Source organism: Lissotriton vulgaris, chromosome 7 (assembly GCF_964263255.1).
Source record: "Lissotriton vulgaris chromosome 7, aLisVul1.2, whole genome shotgun sequence".
Lineage (NCBI taxonomy): Eukaryota > Metazoa > Chordata > Amphibia > Caudata > Salamandridae > Lissotriton > Lissotriton vulgaris.
Window position 1 is genome coordinate 111,626,972 of NC_141695.1, and position 13,555 is coordinate 111,640,526.

Consider the following 13,555-nt stretch of genomic DNA (forward strand, 5'->3'; position numbering starts at 1 on the left):
CAACTAGACCGCTAACCCACCTCAGACAGGTGAACTAGTTCTAACTGGCTCAGGGGGAGGAGTAGAGCACCCTGGGTGCCAGGCTTTCCCTCCAAATGCAGGGGTGGCTGGGTACCTAACAACTAGACTGCTAACCTCCTGCAGTCAGGTGGCACAACGCATAGCCTTGGCAGCCATTTTAAATGCAAAACACAAATTCAGCATTTCACCAGGGTACATGTTTACAATGGGGGAAAATAAATGTACACGCCATTGCGTTGCATTTGACATTACACAGGGCATCTCCTACCTCACATGGCCTATTCGGTAACGTTTACCATGGGGGCGACATCCTACAATAGGGGGGTAAAAGCGAAAACATTTTGGGGAAAAGGGCCAAGTCCAGCAAAGCCATTTTCCCGGATAAGGTAAACAACAAGTAGCAAAAAGAATTACCGACATTGTACCTCTGTCCTGGCACAAACAACAAGTGTGTCAAGATAAAAACAAGATTTAAAGGAGTCTTTATTGCTTGTTCATTTCATTTTCTGAACTAACAGAACACCTGTTCCTTCCTCCTTAGATCACTCCCCAGAATGGGTTAGTAGGTGCTAAAAATAGCTCGACCTGATAAACTCTGACCCACCAAAGCGAGCGGATGAGTACATTTTTCGTTTCGAGGCCTGCTTGCCTTTGAACCTGTAGCGCTGCATGCTGCTTTTTGACTGGTTTTGCAAAATACAAATACTACATCCATCCATCCATCCAGGAACATATCAACACATTCAAAAGTGCATAAAATCAATGCCTCAAATGTATGGGTAATGATATGTTAATCATCACTGATTGCATGGCACTGTTCTCAGCCTGATGTGTTCTTAATCTAAATATATATATATATATATATATTTTATTTGGGGCAGATCCAGACCTGTGCGTGGCATCATATTTCATTTGTCAGTCCGTTTTTATGATTTTTCTAAAAAATGTATAAAGGCTCTTAGGTGCTCCAAGTGCAGTATATTAATATTTCTTCTATCTATGGCTGGGAGTATATAATCACATTGAAATATCTATGGAATTTAATACCACATAGGTGTTTATCATCAACTGTCTTGTGATCCTCATCAGATACATTCTCCATTTATAAACACCCAACTTTAAGACCAGTATTATATTTATATCAAGGTAGTATACTTTTCAATTGGAGTTATATGGTACTCTCAAAAGTACATTTTCTATACTTTCCATCTTTGTGCTGATTACAATGTAATTACATCACTCTAGTGAACTGGAAAAACCTTCTGTAATTTAGCTTGATTAAAAAAAAGCACATTCCAACATCCTTTACAATCTTACTACTGAGAACTCGCAATTGTAATGTATGCCATTACAGTGCATGATGTAGTGTTATATTTTGCACCCTTTTTGTCTATCCCTTAAAACACTTTGTTAGACCTGGCATCCTTGGTGTGGTTTCCCCTGTCTTTTTGCCTCTGCCTCCTGTATTTTTTGATGCTGTGTTGGATATCGTTTTTGCTGGTGTAGATGCTTTGGGAACCTTGCCACTGCTGATCAGTGTCAAAGTGCAAGTGCTCCCTGTATAATTTGTTATGATGATTGATTATCCATGATTGGCATATTTGTTTACCAGTAAGGCCCTAGTAAAGTGCGTTGGGTGTGCCAGGGTTGGTAAGTCAAATGCTACTAATGGGCCTGCAGCACTGATTGTGCCACCCACATGAGTAGCCCTAAAATGGTGTCTCAGGCCTCCCACCGCAGTGCCGGTGTGCAGTCTGTGAACTGACATGTCAACATGACCAGTGTCCCCACTGACCAGGCCCAACCCTTCCCTTTCTGTACACATTGGTCACCCCTATGGAAGGTCCAAGGTATCCCCTTGGGCAGGGTGCAGCGTATGTGAAAGGTAGAGCACGTACTAGTGCAGGTGACATGCTCTGCTAGTGAATTACAGCCATTTTCGTTTTTCACTATTGTAAGGCTATCTTGCCCCATATGCTCACATGGGGAATGCTGGCTACAATGGCTACCCGCATATCTTCCCATACAAGCAAGAAAGGACATAAAAGTCTGGTATCCCTGAACTCAGAATGTAATAACACATCTTTTAGGAAAGGTTGTTTTTAAATCCTGTGTTTGAGAACAGCACTTTTAGAAAGTGGCTTTTCTCTTGTCTGATCTTCCTATGTGCCTTGGCCTGTTTGTGAATTGGCTGTCTGTTTTGTGAGTGACAGGGGCTGGGTGGCTCCCAGAGGCTGAGTGGGCCATCCCTGGGCTGAATAGCTCCATCTGCATCTAGAGTGGTGGGAGGGGATAGCACCTGGGCCTGAATAGGGCTGTGCCTGCCTTCCACAATGCTGGCTCCACCTCCTGCTGGTCGGCTGACGACCCTGCCCCTCTCTCTGAAAGGAAAGGAGAGGCCAGGAAAACAAAGTGCTCAAGGAACTCTCAGAACTGGTTCAGACCGGGCTCAGAGCCCTCCTGCACAAAGGGAACAAAGACTTTTAGGGGTATAAGTATAGGACCCCAGACTACAGAAAACTAGATCATCCAGGAATCAAGAAGGAACGTCTGCCAAGGAGAAAGCTGGAAGACTGAAGAAGGAAGACTGTCCTGCTGGATGCTGTGACTGACCTGCAGTTGCTTTGCTGCCAGGGAGAGGGGAAGGACTTTGCTTTGTGCTGTGTCCCCTTGCTTGAAGGAATCTCCAAGGACCTGGAGAAGAGCTGGCTCCCTGTTAAGAAGTCCCAGGAACAAAAGTACGTCACCCCCTGCTTCCCTGAACTCTATTGAGAGAGTTCTGTCCTTCCTAGAGTGCTTGGGCCAGTTGTGGTGCCTCTGGAAGTTTTACCTGTGTTGAGAAGCTGGAAACCAAGATGTTAAAGACTTTCTGAAAAGTTTCACGCATCGCTCGCTGCGGAGCGCATCCTCGTCAGTGTGAGGAAATTCCCGCCGCCACGAGGGTCGAGATCGTCGAAGCGCCTGTTTCTGCTGCCAGAGTTGTCGCATCCTGTGTTTGCGGGACGCACCAGTCCGGTGCGGGAAGATTACCATCGCTGCGAGTATTGTCGCAGAGCCTGTCGTCACTGGGTGAGATCATCGCATCACTCGCTTGCGGACCGCATCACGTCGCTGCGAGAGTCGTCGCAGAGCCATTGCATTGAGGGGCCGCGAGAGGAGAAGATCGCCTCTGAGCCGTGCATCGTCGCCGCACCGGAGATCGTCGCATTGTACCTTTTGCGAGCCGCTTCCACCGAAACCTGCGCACCGGAATCCACGCAAGGTATCGCATCCCTCCCCATACAGACCGTAGTCACCGCAACACGCCCGCTGCGTCTATCTGGTTTGTCGCATCGCCTCCCCAGGGTCTCAGGAGTGATGCATCTAAAGGTACTGTTGGCTAAAACGTGACGCAACTGTGGATTATTTTAACACAACCTTAAGAACACTTTTGAAACCATATTCTTGAACTGTGTATGTTGGATTTTTGTCTTTTTGGTCTTGTCTAGTTTAGATTAAATACGTTTAGTTTTCTAAACTGTTGTGGAGTCCATTTGTGGTGTTTTCACTGTGTTACTGTGAGTGTTGGTACAAATACTTTACACATTGCCATTGATAAGCCTGTCTTCTCGTGCCAAGCTACCAAAGGGGTGAGCAGGGGTTATCTAAAGAGTGTATCCCCCTTACCCTGAGTAGAAGCAAGGGTCCCTGTTTGGACAGTTGTGCCTACCTCTGTCAACTAGAGACCCCCAGATCTAACTCACTTCAATTTTGTTTTGTTTTAGGCAAACCCTCTTCTACTACACCCCATTTATGAATCCAAAAGTTTTTACATTTTCATAAACTGAGATCTCCATTGCATCCTTGCTTGTGTTTGGGGAAACTGACTATTGCTCAAAATCGATCTTAATCCTATCAGTTTTACTATTTTCCTTTCCCAAAGTATAGACATTGGGTATTTCTTGCCTCCGTTGCATAGGTCTCTAAGATGTTCCACACTACTTAATTTTTACACTTGTGATATATACATAATACTGTGTTTAGCAATCTCTTTATCAATTATACAGTCTTAGTAGTCTCCTGGTCTAATTCTTTGACAAAATCTTTTGTATATATCACATATTATTCATCCTTACTGCACAACCTCCTCGCCCGGAAAAAATAATCACTGTATGGAAAATAAACAAAGAGGCTATGAAGACAATTAATCACAGGATTGCTGGAGCTAATCGAATGAAATGATATGCACTCCTGGGCAAAAGCAGCAATCCGAGAATGACTTTAGATATATACAATATGGTGAGAAAAATCAGTGATCCGGAATATGCAAAGCAACATGTAACTCTATGGCTTCAGTCAAAAAGTTAGTGTGTGTTACCAGCTGCCATCTAGGAATAAAGGCATTCCCAACAGCGGACCACCGGATTGGCCCATATCTTCTCTTCCTCCTACCCACTGCCCCATTGTGAGAGGGCTGGAAACTTTTTTTTTATGAAGATAAAAAAAATATTCTAAACTTGAGCTTAGATGTTTCTCAGTTTTCCAGGATTTTTACAGATGCCGCTTTAACTCTGTTTTAAGTGAGTGCCCACAGCAGTTGTATTTTTAAATGGTGAGGCGTGAAAGTAATCATTTTGCCTCTCAAGGCTCCTTTGAATGCCTCATGAACAATCAATGGCCTGCCCCTATATACTATGAGGTCAATGCCCCTAGTTAATATTAAATTTGTTTAGATAAACAGAGGGTACTCTACGGCCTTCTGTCTGTATATGCTAGTCACAGTCACTGCCTTCAATACTAAAAGCTTAAAAATCTTATATGTGTATGCATGAGACCCCAGGCTAATCCTATCACCTCACTAGACTTTTCTACTGTGAAAAAGGGGGAGGGAGGGTTGGCAGAGCCTCACAGGAGCAACACCCGGGGAGGATATGACAGGCTGGTACTCGCCCGAATCCTCACTTCTCATCATCAGCTACTGCCAACCAGGAAAGAAAAGGGGATAAAGGCTGTGCAAAGAAAACAAAAAACATTGTGTTACAAGTGTTTAGTTACCCAATGCGGTATGCCAAACCTCATATACTCGAGATCTGGACCCACCACCTTAAAAAGAGCTGAGCTATACTGGCAACCACAACTTTATTCTGTGCTGTATGCCCACTCCACTAAAAACAACCGACATGTTTCATCACCGAAGTATACTTTACCGGCGATTTCATCAGGGTTTTTGGGTCAGCGTGAGTCTTGCACGTCTTGATTCTCCCTTTTTTTGTACCTGTAGTTACACATGGAATACAATCACACATACACATATATTCATTCACTGTGTCTCGGTGGGAGTGCAAATTAGAAAACTAAAAGATAAAAAATTGGCATCTCTACATATGGTTCTGTAGGTATTCATCATACATTACCAGGTGGCCCCTTTGGTTGAGCCTACCAGGCCCCCGTAGAAGAATCTGGGACTGTCGGACCCTATTAAACAGTTAATGGGTTCCGTGTACTGCCTATAGGTCGGTATCTGCAAAGACAAACGAAAAAGGATATGTACTACCTTATCAATTCATCATTAGCAAATCACCCTCACGGGCCCTTTTCCCTGAACGTTGTGATCTCTATGTTTACATCTTATGGGTTATTCAGTGTCTCTGAGTGTAATCTACTCTAAGTAGCCGGCATAACCAATTACTCTCCACTCTCGCTTTTATTCGGCTCCAAGTAATGAAAGTTTTTGGCCGTAAACCATCCTTTCATGCCTAGCTCTTCCCGTTGCTAATAAGTAGCGGTAACCCCCTGTTTTATTTGGGAAGTCGCTGCTGGGAACATATCATGACTTGGTCCCTCGTTCTGAAAATAAACAGACAGACCGGACCCCCTGGCGCCTGTTCTTTCGTCGTTATTTTTACGGCCTAGTTTGCACGGGTACCCCAAAAAATGCACCCAGTTGCTAACTAGCGTTCTCCTTACCGTAAACGCGCATTAGTGTGGCCTCCGCTCACCCTGCGTCTGGCCCGATTCTCCCGGTATACGCATTTCAAACCCGGGCGTCTTGGTCATGTGATGGTGGCGTTCGATGCTACGTCTGTATGACGTGATCAGCATGTAAGATGTACTTGGCGGCCATCTTGGAACAGGGTATTTTTCTTCACATATTGTGCACATGTTCCAAATTAATTATGCGATTCTCAGTTATGATTACTGCCCTGGCCTATTGTGTTACTACATGATGGTGATTATTATAAAATATAGACCTACACGTAGATTTACTTCTGGAAGACCCCATGGTTACACCTGGGTTTTTTTATTATTATATCTAATGTTCGCTGTATGTGCACCTGCATCACACTAAACTGCTCGATCTGTTTATCTCGGTGACTCGAGGAACCAAGGCTTTGCTGTGATCAATATATTGTGCCTAAAATTCACAAAGCACAGCGGCCCCCTCCTGGACGGCCGATAGTTTCAGGCATCAATTCTATACTTGAGCCGCTCTCGCAGTTTTCAGACTTCTTCCTACGTGAATGTGTGTGCAACATTTCATGAGTCAACCATCTTATGTGCAGGATACAACCGATATCCTGAGGCACCTACAAACAGTAACATATGACCCTGAAGAGCAATTTTTAGTGACGATCGATATCGAGTCACTATACACGAACATACCCCAGGAGGCGACGCTGGTGGCAGCAGCTCGCTCTCTGGGGGAATGTGAGTGGTTTTATGACACTGCACCGACTTTCGTGTTGCAGTGCATTGAGATTGCACTGACATGCAATTTTTTTGCAAATAAAGACCAGCTTTACCTGCAGACCTCAGGGACCTCGATGGGGGCAACTTTTGCCCCCAGCCTGGCATGCATCTGTCAGCCAGTTCGAGACTAATTACATCTACCACGCATCTAACCTCTTCCAGGGGAACATCATTCTCTGGAAGAGGTACATAGATGACATCTTGTGCATCTGGAGGGGTTCTGCAGATGTACTGGACCAGTTCCTGACAAGGTTGAACAGTCTCGACCGGTGCCTGAGATTCACATGGAATGTGGACCGGCAAAAAGCAACATATCTAGACCTGGATATACAGGCCAGGGATAACAAACTTATAACTACAGTCCACCAGAAACCTACGGACAAAAACTCTCTGCTGCACTACAGGTCGTTTCATCCTAGGGCCCTGCGGGACAATATCCCGGTGGGGCAATTTATGAGATACCGTAGCAACTGTACATCAACAGAGAGCTTCCTGGAACAGACTGAAGAACTAGCGAATAAACTCGCCGTAAGAGCCTACCCACAGAAAATAGTGAAGCAAGCTAAAAAGCGGGCACTCAACACCCCGAGGGAAGCCCTCCTTGACCGACAGATCAATGAGCAGAAGGAGTGTATCCCGATAGTTACCACCTTCGGGCCTCACTCAACAAAAATCCACCAAATAATCAGAAAACACTGGCATTTGCTGAGCACCAACTCTATGAAAATGCCACAACCGAGATTTGCTTTCAAGCGATCTTCTAGTCTGAAAGACGGGCTGGTCCACTCACGTCCACAATTAAGGGTGACAGACTCGAGCATCCCGCCGGGTCACTATCCATGCGGAGGCTGTACAACCTGTGCCCTCACCACGAAAACTAAGTCGATCACCAGAGCCAACGGCAAGATCTGGCACTTAAATAGTTTTAGTAATTGTAACACCTGCAATTTGATTTACAGGCTTTCGTGCCCCTGCGGACTGTACTACATAGGACTAACGACTAGAAAGATCAGTCAGAATCCAGGAACATCTTAGTACACTTAAAGCTGCCAAACTCACTACTAAACTGGTGCAACATTTCATGAGTCAAAAACACCAACCCAGGGATCTGCGTTGGACGGTGATTGAAAGAGTGATGGGTGACCAGTTTAACATGGAGAACAGACTACTTAGGAAAGAGGCACGTTGGATCTTTGAAGAGGCCACGGACCAGCAGGGCCTTAATTACATTACTGAATGGAACAGGATATCAGCCAATTAGGGGTCCCGAATTCAGGACACAACCATGTATTGTCCATTATATATGGACATATACCCAATAGGTTGAGTGAGGTTACAGAATAGTTTCTGATCATGACAGAAACAATACCCTATCACTACATCCTACAGCGGCCAGACACATGGGCAACTGGATATTGATCACAGCGAAGCCTTGGTTCCTCGAGTCACCGAGATGAACAGATCGAGCAGTTTAGCGTGATGCAGGTGCACATACAGAGAACATTAAACATAATAATAAAAATCCCCAGGTGTAACCATGGGGTCTTCCAGAAGTAAATCTACGTGTAGGTCTATATTTTATAATAATCACCATCATGTAGTAGGCCAGGGCAGTAATCATAACTGAGAATCGCATAATTCATTTGCAACATGTGCACAATATGTGAAGAAAAATACCCCGTTCCAAGATGGCCGCCAAGTACATCTTACAGACGTATCGTTGAACGCCACCATCACATGACCAAGACGCCCGGGTTTGAAATGCGTATACCGGGAGAATCGGGCCAGACGCAGGGTGAGCGGAGGCCACACTAATGCACGTTTACGGTAAGGAGAATGCTAGTTAGCAGCTGGGTGCATTTTTTGGGGTACCCGTGCAAACTAGGCCGTAAAAATAACCACGAAAGAACAGGCGCCAGGGGGTCTTCTGGAGTTTAGCGGTGGTACCTGCGTAGAGGGTGTTTCCGTAGTCCAGTCGGCTCGTGACCAGAGCGTGGGTGACTGTTTTCCTTGTTTCGGAGGGGATCCAGCGAAATGTTTTTCTGAGCATGCGAAGAATGTTGAAGCAGGAAGAGGATACGGCGCTGACTTGTCTGTTCATTGAGAGTGAAGAATCCAGGATGACGCCAAGGTTCCGTGCGTGGTCTGTCGGGATGGGTGCTTTTCCGAGGGCTTCCGGCCACCAGGAGTCGTCCCAAGCAGAGGGGGATGTACCTAAGATGAGGACTTCTGTTTTGTCTGAGTTCAGTTTCAGACGGCTTTGTTTCATCCATTCGGCAACTTCTTTCATTCCTTCGTGTAGGTTAGTTTTGGCGGTGCTGGGGTCATTGGTGAGAGAAAGGATTAGTTGAGTGTCATCCGCGTAAGAGATGATGTTGAGGTTGTGTTGGCGTGCGATGGCCGCGAGGGGGCTCATGTATACGTTGAAGAGGGTGGGACTGAGTGAGGATCCTTGAGGTACGCCGCAGATGACTTCAGAGGCCTCGGACTTGAATGGAGGAAGGCGGACTCTCTGGGTTCTTCCGGTGAGGAACGAGGTGATCCATTCAAGTGCTTTTCCTTGAATTCCGATGTTATTGAGGCGTTGTAGAAGGGTGCTGTGGCAGACTGTATCGAATGCTGCAGAGAGGTCGAGGAGGATGAGGGCGACTGTGTCTCCATTGTCCAGTAGAGTTCGAATGTCGTCTGTTGCTGCGATGAGGGCGGTCTCAGTGCTGTGTTTTGCTCGGAAGCCAGATTGTGAGGGGTCGAGGGATTTGTTGGCTTCGAGGAAGGCGGCGAGCTGGTTGTTGACGGCTTTCTCGATGACTTTGGCCGGGATTGGAAGAAGCGAGATGGGGCGGTAATTTTTGAGTTCGGTGGGGTCCGCTGTTGGTTTTTTCAGAAGGGCGGTGAGTTCAGCGTGTTTCCAGTCTTCTGGGAAGGTAGCGGAGTTGAAGGAGCAGTTGATGACGTCTCGGAGGTGCGGTGCTATGACGGAGTCTGCTTTGTTGAAGATGTGGTGAGGGCATGGGTCTGTGGGGGATCCTGAGTGGATGGAATTCATCAGGCGGATGGTGTCCTCAGTGGAGATTGGGTTCCAGGCGTTAAGGGTGTTCACGGGGGGAAGATGGTCACCAGATGGTAGGGTGGGTTGGTTTCCGGGTTGGTTGTCGAAGCTGTTGTGGATGTCTGCAATCTTGTTGTGGAAAAAAGAGGCAAGGGAGTCGCAGAGGGTTTGAGAGGGGGTGATGTCGTTGGAGTTGGCCGAGGGATTGGAAAATTCCTTGACGATGTTGAAAAGTTCCTTGCTGTTGTGGGCGTTGTTGTCAAGTCGATCCTTGAATGCTGTTTTCTTGGCTTTTCGGATCAGTTGGTGGTGAGTGCGGGTGGCGCTTTTGAAGGCGTCCTTGGTGCTGGTGGTTGGGTCTTTTTTCCAGGCCTTTTCAAGGGAGCGGCAGAGTTTCTTGGACTTCTTGAGATCATCGTTGAACCATGAGGCCTTCTTGCTGCTAGGTTTGCTTTGACGTTTTTTCAGTGGAGCTAAGGTGTCGGCGGTGTTGGATAACCATAGGGTGAGGTTGGCGGCGGCTTCGTTGGCGTTAGAAGAGAGGGCTGGGGAGTTTCGAAGGAGCGATGCGGAGATTTGGTCCGTGGTGATTTTGTTCCAGTTTCTTTGCAGGGTAGGTTGAGAGTGGTTGATGGGTTTCGGCTTGTTGTAGGTGAAGTGAACGCAGCTGTGGTCGGTCCATAGGAGATCCGTAGTGTGGCTGAAGGAGACATGATTGCTGGATGTGAAGATGGGGTCGAGTGTGTGACCTGCGATGTGGGTGGGGGAAGTGACTAGTTGTTTAAGTCCGAGGTTGGCGAGGTTGTCCACGAGGGTGGCGGTGTTGTGGTCGTTTATCTTTTCAAGGTGAAAGTTGAGGTCTCCCAGAAGAATATAGTCTTTGGAGGGGAGCGCGTGTGGAGAGATGAAGTCCGTGATGTCTTCACTGAATTTTGTGCAGAATGTCTCGAACATTGCCCATTTAGATATTGGAAGCCTGTGAAATGAATGCACAACTGGAGTCATACATTGTCTTGGGTGGAAGCGGAGAAGGAGTCTTGCAGTAGCTCTTTTTTCCAATTGTGAAGATTTCAGAAAACCCTAGTGTGTTCCAGGCATATGTCTTAACCTTAAACCATTGTCTCTGGGCATCGGAAGCCAAATACTTCCCAGTTAGTACTGGTCTATCGGGATCTATTTCACACGTTCTGAAAACAAGTTAGAGAGCTCCACTGAACGTTTGAATTGAACACCCTGAGCGTAAAGAAAAAGACAAGTGTAATGCTTTGCTGCCACCCGGTGGCCTATTTTAGTTTAGATCCATTGTTTGGGATAAAGTAAAAAATGCAAGCCCTACATAATGTTTAAATGAAGGAGGATGTCAGTAACCCTTTTCCTTGCCTGGTTTTAATTTCAATCGTGGGTACAAGTCCCAGCATTAAATGAATTAATGAATAATATATGAAAGAGCTCGGATGGACAGACTATTCATGTATTGGTCCTGGCAAATTTGTCTGCTCTGTTTTACCATAACAGCAGCTCGAAGTGCTAATCATCGCCTGGTACTTGGCATCGGGCCGATTTTGAAGTCCCATCCCGGCATGCTGATGGTTGCTGCCAGCCCCTCGGCTAAGTATTGCTGAGGGTCTGAACAGGATATTTATTCTGAGATTCTTTGTACGGGTTAGGGTAACTGTGTGTGTGGGGTACCACAAACTCTAGATACATCAACATTGTCCTTAATCACAAGGCCCACTTTTACTGGATCGGAGGTGCACTTAAACCTGAATTTCATGAAGCCATGTGTCCCCGCTTTAAGATACCTCCCAGTGCCCCAAAATATCAGGAAATCAAATAAGTAAATGGGCCCAATACCTGAGCTCTAGGTCAAAGAAACGTTAAGGGGTTTTATTAAAAAAAAATCAAAAGGAAGGTGATACAGAAGCAATATCATGTAGTCATGTGTCGTCAGTACAGACAAGTAAAAATTCAGAAATTATTCTAAGTCCGAAGTGGGAAGAAACATCGGGAAAGAATGGACAGTTTGGACAGCATCCATAATAGACTAGAAAATTCTTCTAGCTCACCCCAACAATAGAGTTTTTATAAATATCATATTTGCATGTGAAGTTAACATATACTACAGAGTCACTGCTGATGAAATTATACATATGCTCACATCACAAATTAGAACACATGAAAAATAAAGGTCATGTTGCCTTAGCACCTAAACACTATCACACTATACGGATAATAATTCTCCACCCTATTGAACTTGGCCCTCTCTGCAGGATCATCCCAACACTTTTTTGTCTTCACCCTCCTCTCTACTGAAACAGTTTTGTGTTGCATTTTAGGACCCGATGCACTTTACCGCTGCTAACTATTGCTAAAGTGCGGGTGCTTTCTCCATTAACTTTGATAACATTGGCTTATACATAATTGTCACATTTAATTTACTTGTACATCATTAGTAAAGTGGTACTAGGTACTCGTGCCTGTAAGCTAAATGCTACTATGGGCCGGCAGCACTGATTTTTGCCACTCACTTAAGTAGCCTTTTAAACGTGTCTCAGCCCTGCAATGACAGCCTCTGTATGCAGTTGTAAAATGCCATTTAGACCTGGCGAAGTAAACCTTTTGCTAGGCCTAAACCTTCATTTTTAATACATACAAGTCATTCCAAGGGTAGGCCCTAAACAGCCCCTACGGCAGGGTGCAATGTATTTAAAATGTTGGACATGTACTTGTAAGTTTTACATGTCTGGATAATGAAAAAACTCTTACTTTCATTTGCCACTACTGCAAGGCCAACCTCTCCCATGGATAACACTTGATTACCTTCTTACGTTTAATAAGTGATATCTTTTGATTAGCTTCAGGTGGGAAAGTGTTAAAATACTCTGAAGAGTAACAACTCTACTAGTAGTGAACTATGCCATCTCGCTGTTTATCCAATAAAAAAAAATACAGGTTAACCCCTTGCACGCTGATGACGAAACCGCTCCGTCATCCGCTGCGGGTGCGCTGTGCTGATGACGGAGCGGTTCCGTCATGGCCCGCTCGCCGCTCATGCGCGGCGCGAATTCCGCGCCTGCGCTGAGCATTCTATTGAGCGGGGCGGGCCATGACAGAACCGCTCCGTCATGAGCACAGCTCAACCGAGGCTGGTGACGGAGCGGTTCCGTCACCAGCATGCGGCTGCCTCGCCCCATTAGCACTGCGGCGGAATAGCGGCCGCAGTGAAGGGGTTAATGCTTGAATTTTACTCTTGCACCAGCATCTGACATCACCTTATAAACTGGCGGGCATATTTATGTATGTTTTGCGTAGCCCTTGTGCTACGCAAGGGACGTGCAAGGGCGGCGCAAAAAAGTCAGAGTTAACATGCCCCAAAAGGCCACTTGAGTGGCCCTACATGACTTGATAAATCCAGAGTAATGGAACGCACCACACATTGCGGCGTTGCGTTACTCTGTCCCTGGGAGGTGCTCCATGGGTTGAGCATGGGTGTTCCCACGCTTCCACCCATAGATTTTGCCCATCCCCAGATTTTCCATTACTGACTGGGAATGCGTCAAAATGCCATGCCTCCCCAGGGTAGGAGTAACGAGGAGAAATGTTTGTATTTCTCCTTTTTTCCTCTTTCTATGTAAAAAGAGGAAATAGCCTCAAAGGATTGTTTATGTGCAGGAAGCCATCCCTTCCTGCAAATAAATTAATCCTGTCTGCAACAGTGTCACCCTTGCACCATAGTGCAAGAGTGCCTGTGTAGGT

The 13,555-nt window shown here is 45.9% G+C and overlaps 1 protein-coding gene across 1 annotated transcript in view; it reads left to right on the forward strand.

Annotated features, from left to right (window-relative positions):
* LOC147700935 (C-type lectin domain family 2 member B-like) overlaps positions 1 to 13,555 on the forward strand; it is a 73,562-nt gene that overhangs the window by 27,890 nt on the left and 32,117 nt on the right. The gene's annotated exons all lie outside the window — the stretch shown is intronic.